Source organism: Ambystoma mexicanum, chromosome 4q (assembly GCF_040938575.1).
Source record: "Ambystoma mexicanum isolate Mex_15411 chromosome 4q, UKY_AmexF1_1, whole genome shotgun sequence".
NCBI lineage: Eukaryota > Metazoa > Chordata > Amphibia > Caudata > Ambystomatidae > Ambystoma > Ambystoma mexicanum.
In genome coordinates this window covers 312,676,128-312,687,072 of record NC_090928.1, presented here as the reverse complement: position 1 = coordinate 312,687,072, position 10,945 = coordinate 312,676,128, and the positions used below count along the sequence as shown (strand labels likewise).

At 49.5% G+C, this 10,945-nt stretch overlaps 1 non-coding gene across 1 annotated transcript; it reads right to left on the bottom strand.

Moving 5' to 3' along the window:
* Window positions 1-349: 349 nt before the first annotated feature.
* On the bottom strand, window positions 350-503 carry LOC138468739 (5.8S ribosomal RNA). The gene has a single exon (XR_011268453.1). It is a non-coding gene; the product is annotated as a 5.8S ribosomal RNA (ribosomal RNA).
* Window positions 504-10,945: the final 10,442 nt, after the last annotated feature.

Sequence of the window (10,945 nt, the reverse complement as noted above, 5' to 3'; positions counted from 1 at the left end):
ATTGGGTCCTGGATTACTAAATTCATGCCACTGATGTCCAGTTTCTATACAATGGCGACTTTGCCTGCAGTCTATTGACTACATATAGCCAGCTTTTAAGATGACCTAATCTACTTGCGTCACAGCATCTGTACAGTTATTGAACGGATTGCATCTTCAGCAGTGCTTCGTATACGTGGCGGGGAAACAGAGAGGCCATGATGCACCGGCAACGAGCCTGCGTGCCAGGTCCAGGGATCCTGTGATGGTGCTGATCGGGGTCTGACCTTAAGGGGACAAAGGGAACAGGGTCCTTGCGACAGCCCCAGCTGCGCCCTGGGGAGGGTACCCAGGGCAACTGACGTTCAAGCGATCCTCAGACAGGCGTAGCCCCAGTAGGAACCCAGGGCCACAAGGTGCTCTTGAAGTGTCGATGATCAATGTGTCCTGCAATTCACACTAATTCTTGCAGCTAGCTGCGTTCTTCATCGACACACAAGCCGAGTGATTCACCGCCAAGAGTCACCAGCAACTTTTTTATTTTGAAACCTGCCGATGCAGGAGAGCCTGCGGGGAGGCCAATACCATTGTGGTTTTTAAACAAAACAAATCCGGGTACTCAGCCCGGTAAGCCTACACGCATCTGCAGCAGCATGACAGGAGGGATTCCCATGGTGACAGAGGCAGGCTGCACTGCAGCTGGCCCATCCGGCCCAATTTATTCATCCTTCCCTAAGCCCCTCGCTCCCCTTTCGGTGGGATAGAGAGGGGGGCCAGAGACAGCATGGGGAGGGGATTGTGTGGGACTGCTAGAGTCTTCAAAGCCAAGCCGGGCCAAGCTCCAGGTACCAGGGCAAGAGGGAAGGTCAGCCACTTCGTCGGCAATCTTGCCCATCTCTCGTCCACGGGAGCGGGAAGCTGGAACTTAGACACCCGCCTGTCAGGTAAACCCGGCTGTGCTATGGCTCAGAGCTCACCCAATGTGCTGGGTCCCTGTCCTCCTGGGGAGGTGTCCTTTCAGAACAGCCAGATTTCCCTCGGCTCCCGGCTGCCCCCACTCCGGACCTCCCTGCCGACCGTGGTGTGCCCACCAACGCCCGCCCACTGGCAGGTCAGAGATAGGAGAGCAACCCCGGCCAGCACATTGGCTCAGGGGCTGGCTCAGTGAGCAGAGTGGGACCACTTAGGGCTCCCTCTGTGGTGCATTGTTAGGGATGTACCGGCAGGTTAACCCAACCCTGCCAGATGCCCCTGTCCGTCTGCTGGGTCGCGGACCCCTCTGGTGGAAGTGCTCCCACACCCCAGCGTCTTGTCCCCCATGCAGCCAGGGCACGGATCAGTCCACTGGCTGGACTGTAGCATGAGGGGGCACCCAGGGCTGTGGGTGTGCACATTGTGAGAAACCTGAAGGTGTCTCCCAAACTAGTCCCTGGGGATCTGCCATCCAGGTGGCCAGGACACGGCCATCGCTATTGGATCCAGTTCCTGGGGGTGGACCAGTGAGGGATGATCACCTGTATGGAAGGACCTTGGGGAGTGGAAGTGGAACACAGACGGGTGAGACACAGTATCCCACTTCTTCCAACACCTTTTCCCCATCTTACCATGTAGGATATTCCGAAAAACTGCCCCCCCCCCCTTTTTTCCACATGAACACTTTTACACACCACTAAAGACAAATGACTAATACCAGAGCCGTTTACCTGACATGTCCGAATACAAGGGTAAGGCAAAGTCAGGCAATTGACCAAAATCACACACACATGAGGACCCTTTCCATTCCCCACAGGATAAAAGGTGGAGCATGAAAGCACAGTGCGAGCATGGCAGACTGCATGACAACTCAGCTATTCAAATAGAGCAGTTCAAGAGCAGGAGAAAGCCGTCGAGAATCAAAAGGATGACAAGGAAAGAAGCGACCTTGCCCTTTCCGACCCAAGCCTGCAAAGTCTCAGTGGAAGGAAATGTAAGACAGTGAACAATAGACAGCGTGTGTTGCAGCAGATGTCAACCGTACACAGGGCTCTCCTCTGCTGATGACCAAGTCAGGGAAAGACGCTCACCACCGTGGTACCGGCCTTGACTCCGGAGACAAGAGAAGAAAAGCGGTTCATCACAACCGCACTTTGTTGAACGAAAGTAGCAAATGGCTAATTGAAGAAAAGTACAAAGAACAGTTAATACGAGATGGGAAAACCAGCTGCAGTGGAATCCAGCACCACGTGGATGCTCACTTGAGAAAATCTGGGCGATTACCATATTGTTGAAACTACAGTTACCAGAAGGCCTTGGGAATGGGATGAGAAAGGGGTCAGAGTGGTCATACAGGGGTCTAGTAAAATCCTCTGTACAGTTGAAAGTCTTTGACCAGCAGAACATTGTAAAGCTAAGGGAAGTGAATCCTGCATCGTAAGAAAGTAAAAGAAATAATTGATTGGCAAAATTTGGCAAGAGTGAACCCGATGGATGGATGACGATGTAAAGTGATGAAGCCTAAAAGTCCTGATGAACAGTGTGTTGATAAAGGTGAACCTGACAGAGGGATGTACATAGTCAACTGTTTTGTTAAAAAAAGTGAACACTTCTTTCTTTCTTGTAAACCCTATCTCACACTCTTTTGATATTTAGCGTAAGGACTGGCTGTAATTTATTTTAGTATAGGCCCTTTTTATTTGACCAGATACCACTAGGAGTGCCTTAATTTTTATCTGATGGTCGTTGTTTTCTCCCATCTTAGCTTTAGGTTTCGATTAAGTGTTTTTCCAACCTACATATCTAGTTTAATAAACACCCTTGAACTGTGATCACTTGTGTCTGTCTTTACTGTTGTCACCATGAGTACCGTACAATGTCTGGGACGCAACCAAGGTCAGGCCCGCGGCTCTCCCTCAGACGGCTCTGCCGTTCATGATCCTTCTGCAGGTTCACCTACGGAAACCTTGTCACGACTTTTACTTCCTCTAGATAGCCAAGTGTTACGCTCACCTGGACCCCACAGAGGTGTCGATCGGACCCGGACAGCTGCGGTCTCCTTCAACGTGATGCGTAGTGCAGAGATGACTGTCTGGACTGGCCCGCCTAGTCTTGTCTGCTGGACCCGAAGAAGTATTTTCCTGCAAGTGGAGACAGGGATTAACCACCTGTGGATTTTAGTGATGGCCTCCCAACTGTTCTCGCTGTCCCACACTAATCACCTCCGATATCCCCTTAGTAACCTCACCTTATGTTCGTAAAAGATGAGCTCTCCAGTCTGCGTGTCTTGCAGGGGCGCGTAGATACCAGTTACTTCACTGGTTTGAAGGCGTTGGGAGAGTTCCGGTAAGTATTGACTCTGAAGTCCCTGGCGGGATTGGTAAGTATCAAGTTCAAAGAGTTCAATGTGCCCGATGTTCACTCTTGTCCCCTTCCTTCCTTAAGTTGCAACTGAGTTCGTGAGAAGGTCTCGTAGCTGCTGCTGGCGTTCAGGTAAGAGTCTGTGTTACCCAACGCTGTCCGGTAACTATTGGATGCGTTAACGTGTTGTTTTTCTCCCTCTTTACAGATGCGGCATATGAAAATGTGGAGAGTTATGGAATAATACCGCCGGTGGTAACTCAGGTAAGTCTATGGTGGTAAGAGGTTGTATTTGTTGATTCCCTTGGCTCACCTTGTTTTTTCTTGTGTCCCCTAGGTGCCGGATTACGGCAAAGAAATGATGGAGACAGTGCCGGATCGAAAGATGCTTTGAGAACTGGTGAGTATGGCGCCGTGCTGGAGCTGGCGAAGCGACGCGTGCAGGACTGATGTACTTTCCAGGACCGGAGATGAAATGGTTCCGGAATTAGGTGAGGAATTTGAAATAAGTTCGTTTTCTAACCTTGTCCTTTTCTTCTTCTTTATTCTAGGAGCTCCGGATTCGAGGCGGGCGTGGCAGAAGACTGGATGCTGGCTGCAGGCACGCGGGCGTGGCAGAAGACTGGATGCTGGCTGCAGGCACGGTGAGCGTCACGCTGCTGGATGCAGAATAACGCGAAGCATGTGCTGCTGTTCGGGTGTGGTTTAAATAGCCTCGAGAGTAGTTCCAGGTAAGAAGTTCCCTAGAGCCACGCCCGAGTAAAAAATAGTCCCTGTAACAAAATAGTCCCATCCAGGCCTCATGTAGGCTTGGACTCTTTTGCAGCATGGTCTGCATCAGGTAAGTAAAGTCTATGAGCCTGGCGCCTATGGCGCCAGGACTGATTTCTATGATGAGCCTGGAGCCTAAGGCGCCAGGACTGAACCCAGACAGCCCCTAGCCGGGGCTGCTGAGGTTTAAACAAATGTCTGGATGCCTGCTCCCGGAGCTGAGGGCCTTGGTCCTGATGCCCGGGGGTAGGCATCATGACACCAAGTCTGATTGCCTTCTCGGTGCTTCACCTGGGCTGTTGCCAACCCTGGCGGGGCCAATCTGAGGCCGATCTCACTAAAAAATCCAATCGAAAGTAGGGGCTGGTGGTGTGTACAAAGGGCATACTTAATTAACGCAAGATTATGACCTGCACTTCTTCGCAATTCCTCATTCATGGGAAATAATTGAAATCCCCAATCACTATCATGAATGGGTTCAGCAGTGTACCGGCACCTGTTGGCAAATGGTAGACACATGCTGATTCGTTCAGTGTAGCGCGCATGCAGCCCCGGACATCTAAGGGGATCACAGACCTGTTATTGCTCGATCTCATGTGGCTGAATGTCACTCGTCCCTCTAAGAAGTTGAACCCTGACCGCTGGGGGTCACGTAACTAGTTAGCATGGAGGAATCTCTTTTGTTATCTGAATTAACCAGACAAATCGCTCCACCAACTAGGAATGGCCATGCACGACCACTCACAGAATCGAGAAAGAGCTATCAATCTGTCAATCCTTTCCATGTTCCGGACCGGGTGAGGCGTCTGATGTTGAGTCAAATTAAGCCGCAGGCTCCATTCCTGGTGGTGCCCTTCGATCAATTTCTTTAAGTTTCAGCTTTGCAACCATACTCCCTTCGGAACCCAAAGTGTTTGGTTTCCCGGAAGCTGCTCGGAGGATCATGGGAACAACGCAGTCGGATCGCTCAAAGACAGTATTTGCAGTTCATCAAATCTCAGGGTTCCCTTTCTGAAGATTTCAACATCCCAACTTGTACTGGTTTCAATCTTTCAAAGTTCAACATAAGTCTAGGTCTACTTGACTCTCCTTCTGGCTCGTTTTACCAGTTTGCCCACAATGCTCTTTCTAGATTTATTTCACAACATCTTTGACTTCCACAGTTCAGGGCTCACTGGTCTAGGCGCAGTTGTCAGACCACACGGTCCACCCATGACAGGTCTGCAACCAGGAACCATAGGCTCTGCAGCCCACACATGTTCTTCTGTACTTGCCCCTGAGTACAAATTCACATTTAGTTTTTCCTTGTTGGCCTCTTGGCTCTATGTGCAACTTTACACTATTCTGGTTAGTCTCTTGGTTTGACATAACGTGTCACACACTTCCTGCCAGTCGTTAGCCTTGCCGCACTGTATATATTAATAAAGTTCACTTGGTGGTGGTCTTGATATGATATGATATGACATTGGGTGATTGTGTGGAACTATATTGCCTTGAATTTAGGAAAGGTAATCTTGAAACTGTTGTGGAATTTTCTTGAAATTGGCAAAGGGGAGCTGAAGAGGATGCTAAGAGCTGGAAGAAGCTCTGAACTTTGTGTTGCTCTCCAGTTCTTTCATTATTGTCATCCCTACACATTGTGTAGCCCTATCATATAATTATTCATGTTCCACCTTTATGTTACACTCTTTCACACTTGCGCTCTTTTCCGTAAGTTACTTTCAAATGGGCACTTTCCCTTTTGCCTTTCATCAACTATTAGCTTTGCCCATAAAGTTTCCTTCCATTCGACATTCAACATGTGTAATTTAACTTAACTTCAAGTTTTCATTCAGTTTGGGATACAATATGCGTAATTTAACTTAACTTCAAGTTTTCATTCAGTTTTGGGATTCAATATTTGTCATTTGGCACTTTGGTATTCATGCGTAGCTCTTTGGAGCGCCCCTGGCTTTGAGTGTCATCTCGTTCCACTCACCGGTCCTCGGCGTTCCTCCTCTGGCGGCTACATCACTTCTATTCTGTTTCACAGACGAATGGGCCGGTCCCTGCGAGCCCTGCTCACACTCTGGGTGCCTCTTAGCACACGCTGGCAGCTCTGCTCCCCTCCACGGACAGCGTTCTCACTTCCTTTTCCCTTGCTTGCAGTTCCAACTGTTTTCTCTGGACAATGGAGGCTGCCACACTTGAGGCAGCTCAACAGTCTGACTCACTATAGGCTCCACAGGTCTTCTAGGACATCAGGCCCTACCACGACTGTCTCCTCACGATACAGGTCCCCTGCTGGTCTCTCCCACACAGGCCTCCCTGTTGCTCCCTTTGCTGCTTGTTGGCACTCTTTTTATACACCTGCAACCACTTGACAGGTTGCAGGTGTGGATTCTCAATAGGGCTTGCCTAACCATAGTTAAAGGTACATGCCTGACCTTTAAAACACTCTACAGTCATCTTCTTGGTCCCAGTACTAGAGTGCTTAAATGAGGTTTTAAGTAAGTGTTCATCACTCATAGTCGCCTCTTCCCCGTACCAGTACTGTCAGAGGTAAAATTTGGGGAAATATGGGGCAAAGGTTTTACAATAGCCTATAAAGTCTGAGGGAGGGTTAGGTTGGTCTTCAACAGGGAAAGGGGGATACCATGTCTCGCCTGCAGGCACCCCACTCCCAATCCCCAAGGGCCCTCCATGCAGAGGTTCCTCCCTCGCTTCTCCAGCCCCAGGATTATGACTTAAGAGTGATGGCCTTTCCATGGCCATCTTAGAAGAGGATCCAGGGGGAGTAGGAGTTAGGATACCATCAGGTTTCTCACAGTGTGTGAAGGTGTCTAGTTATGTCAGTTGTGGTGTGAGGTTTTGTAAATGAGGTGTGGCTGGGGTGGTGGTGTGCTGAGTTTATTTGGTTAGTGGTAGGTAGTTTGGGGGTGCTGATGGAGTATGTGTAGGTGGCATAAGGTGAGGTGTGGTAATGATGAAGTTGCTAGCATGGTGAGGCAATATGGTTCCGTGGGTCTAAGGTGAGGAGTGAGGTTGGGGAATGGGTAGTGTGGTTGGGGTGAGGTGGTGGTACATGTTGTGTTTGGGGGTGGAGTGGGTGGGTTAAGTTGAGGTTGTGGAGTGAGGGTGTGTGGCGTGAGGATGAGTTGGTAAGGTGATGATTTTTTAATTGAGGTGTTGGAGTAGATGGTGTGAAGTGGTGGTTTGTGAGATAGTGAGGTAATGTGTTGTGGTTGAGGTTATAATGTGTGGGGCTGTGGATGAAAAAATGTGGGTGGTGAAGGCAAGTCCCTGTTTATGCTCACGCCAGAATGAATACAACCCTCTAGGGAAAAAAGGCCAAGAGATGGCTTGGAAGGATAACAAGGTTTAATTGTAACAACTAGCGCCGCTGATTGGCAAGACCCTATACATGGGCCTGGGGGGATGCCAGGCTGCAATTGGTTCGATTTACCCGCTGTTTGTCAGTCCCCACATGGGTCATCTGGACTCTCTCCGCGGAGTGAAGGTCAGGTCTCTCATAAGTTAAATGATCAAAAACAGCTATGACACGCTAAGCCTACTACAGTGTCACTCTGGCTTGCACCTGGGAGGCTCGGGACTGGTGCCAGGGGAAAGGAAGGAAGAAATACAGTAACGCCGACCCACACATTCTGTGCTTTGTTGATACTGCACCTCTCGCACCCCAAAGCTTCCACCATTGTTTAGATCTATAATTTATCCCTCCCTGTACCTTATGTTACAAAGGATGTATTTATGTGATGAAGTGAAGCAGTCGCACATGCTTAGATCTTTTATGGCCAGTTGGTTTACGAAATGGGCAGGGTTCATTCACTATCATAGAATATAGAGGTGCGGGGGTCAGGACGGTGGTGTGGACCATGGCTCTGGGTATGCTCGGTGAGGTTTAGAGGCCTGCTGGCAGTTCAGCTGTAATGTATGGGCACTGGGAGGAGCCTGCTGTTGTCTCACTGCCTTGTAGAGTGCATTCCTCTCAGTGATACTGAGTAATTGCAACAATGGAGGAACAAGGGGGAAGCTTCCGTGAGAACTGGTGGTGCAGACTCATCCCCCCTTAATGATCTGGTCCTAGTCGAGTCCTTCCATAGAGCTAAAGTTGTGCCGCGTGGCCCTGCCAGACTATGCATCCGCCATAAGCACAAAATGGCATTTCTTTCTATTTGCACACTATATCTATGCATCCATCATTTGCGCAATATTATATGCGTGCCGAGTTTCATAGCGCTGTCCTCTCCCCCGTTGTACACTACACAACTTCATACGGGATTCACCTCACCTTAAAGTGCCTAGGGGGTGGGATCGACTCATTTCCAACCAAACATTGGTCTGGGTGGATACGCTGAGGTGGTGGGGTGATAATAGACCTCAGTGGAGTGGTAGGCCTATGGTGGGTGTGTGGGGTAAGGTGGTGGTGTCAACTTGTGGTGATCAGTGGCATGTAGTTTAGGATTAACTGGAGCAATGAAGGAGTGTGGGGTGAGGATGAGGAGTGATTGGGCAAAATGAGGAGGTGCGATGTGGGCGCATAAAGGGATGATGGTATGAGGTTGGAGGAATGAGTGGTCTGGGGTGATGTGATGTGTGGGTGCAGTAAGGTGATATGATATGAAATGGCATTTGTAACGCGCCTATGCACAAGTGTTTCAAGGCGAGACGAGGCAAGGGGGGGCAAGGGGAGACAGACAACGATCCTACTAGGCCAGGTGTCATTCAGATCGCGCAAGTGCAAGGGTAGAGGGGAAGGCAAAAGTGTAAGGGGGAAAGGGAGAGGGGAAAGTGCAGTACAGGGTTAATAGCATACAGGAAAATAACAAGGGCCAGCTAGTGGCAAGTGTGAGGTAAGTGCAGACAAGGTGGTGGGGTATTGTTGTGTGGGTAAGTTGTGCTAAGGTCTTGAGGGGTGTTGGGTAATTCTAGGATGTGGTGGTGAGGGTGGAGTGTTGGTGGGCTGGCTTGTCATGGTGCTAGTGGGTGGGTAGTGAGGCGGGGCTGGAGTGGTGTGGATATGTGATGAGTTGCGAGGTGAGGTTAAAGGCCGAATGAGGTGGTGGTGTCAGGCTACAGGTTGAGGGTGGTTTGGTCGGGTATTGTGGGAATGTGAGGGTGGGATGGCATGGTTGAGTCAGAGAAGTGGTGGGTGAGATGGGATAGAGTTTATTTGGTCAGGTGTGAGATGGGTTGGCTGGGTTTGTCAGTATGCAGATGGATGGAGTGAGGTGGTCGGGCTGGATGAGTGAGGTCTGCAGAATGTAGAGTGAGTTGCTGAGGTGAAGTGGCAGGGGTGGTTGGTGTGGGTAGGCTTTTGGTGCAATGGGGAGGGGTTATGTGTGAAGTGAGGTGCTGGGGTGATTTGTGGTTTGGGTCTTGTTAGTTTTTGTGGTTGTAGGGATGTGGGGTTGGCTTGATGTAGGTGATGGCCGAGGGTGAGGTGGTAGGTGAGGTTGGGTGGGTGGTGGGATTTGATGGGTGATTTGGGACTTGCATTGGTGAGATGGGTGAGGGTATGGGATGGGATGTGGGCATGGTGTGGTGAAGGTGGATGGTAGGATAATAGGTTTTGGTAATTTGGATAGGTGCTGTTAGTTGGGTAATCTGCTGGATAGAGTAGGTGATGCAAGTTGGGTAAGGTAGTAGTGTGAGGGGCTGGTGGGTTGTAGTTGGGTAGTTGGGTGGGAAAAGAGGGCCCGGCCTCTCATGAATAGCCACACGGAGACCAAGCACACCAGCAGCACTTTCTGACAGCAGAGGAAACAGGACATGCTGAAACAAGGTCCAGGTGAAAGAAAGGGAATACCCTTTTGTGGTATAATTGTATAGGAAGTGCATTAACAATTCATGAATGAAAGTCTATGTAACGCAAGTTTAACACAGTAATGAATAACTCATTACTATTGTGTATCATAGATATCACTACTGACCTTGGGGGCATTCCATATATCATTTGTGATCCATTAGTGCTAAAGAAGGAATCCCACTTGGTTCTGTCTACTGTAAACTGATGAGACTCTAAAAGATTCCCTTTAATTCTCTATTTTGTATAGTTCTGTACACCAATCAATTAGTTACTGGACTTCCTCATTAATGCACAAATGGCATTTTGTGTGTGCAATATCTCCCCAGGCTCTTGATATAATTGGCCATGGGGCACTATCTACTATACACTTTATTGGCTTGTCTTGTTGTATCCAGCAGCAATCTTATCACCTTGTTTCCTTTTCACAACGTTTGTGTACATTAGCATCTTGATGTCAAAAAGCGATTTAATAGCTTTTCAAGTAACATTTAGGGGCTCATGTTGGCCAAATTACTAATTTGTCAGCAGTTTGCCATTACGGTTACATGTTTGAGACATGGTTCAAAGGCCCTAACTTTCAGAACGGCACGGGCCTCCCAGGTCTTACACACAATGGCTCCTCTGCGGTCTCTGTCTACCTGCCGTCTGTCAAGGCTGGTCTTTGTGGTGACAGAGGCTTCACTTCACTTCTCCAGACAGTCTCTGTGGCTGCCCTGGACTTGCCCCTTTAAGGGGGATCTTGGTGGGGTTTGTGGGGAGCGGTGCAGGCCAGTAGGGAACATAGTTCCAGTACATCACTTTGACCACTGATTGAAGACATTGGGCCTCATCCCGAGTACGGCGCTAACCAATGGCGCTATTAACGCCTTGGTTGACGCCGTACCCGGACCGGCAGCGCCTTGGTGGATGGCGGAATTACCGCCCCATTCCAAGGTTGGCGGGGCGGTAATTCCCCATTCACCAAGGCTCTTCCCCATTCCCAAATGAGCCCCCATAGGGCTCAATGGGAATGGGGAAGATGCAAATAACGGTGACCGTTCATTACGGTCACCGTTA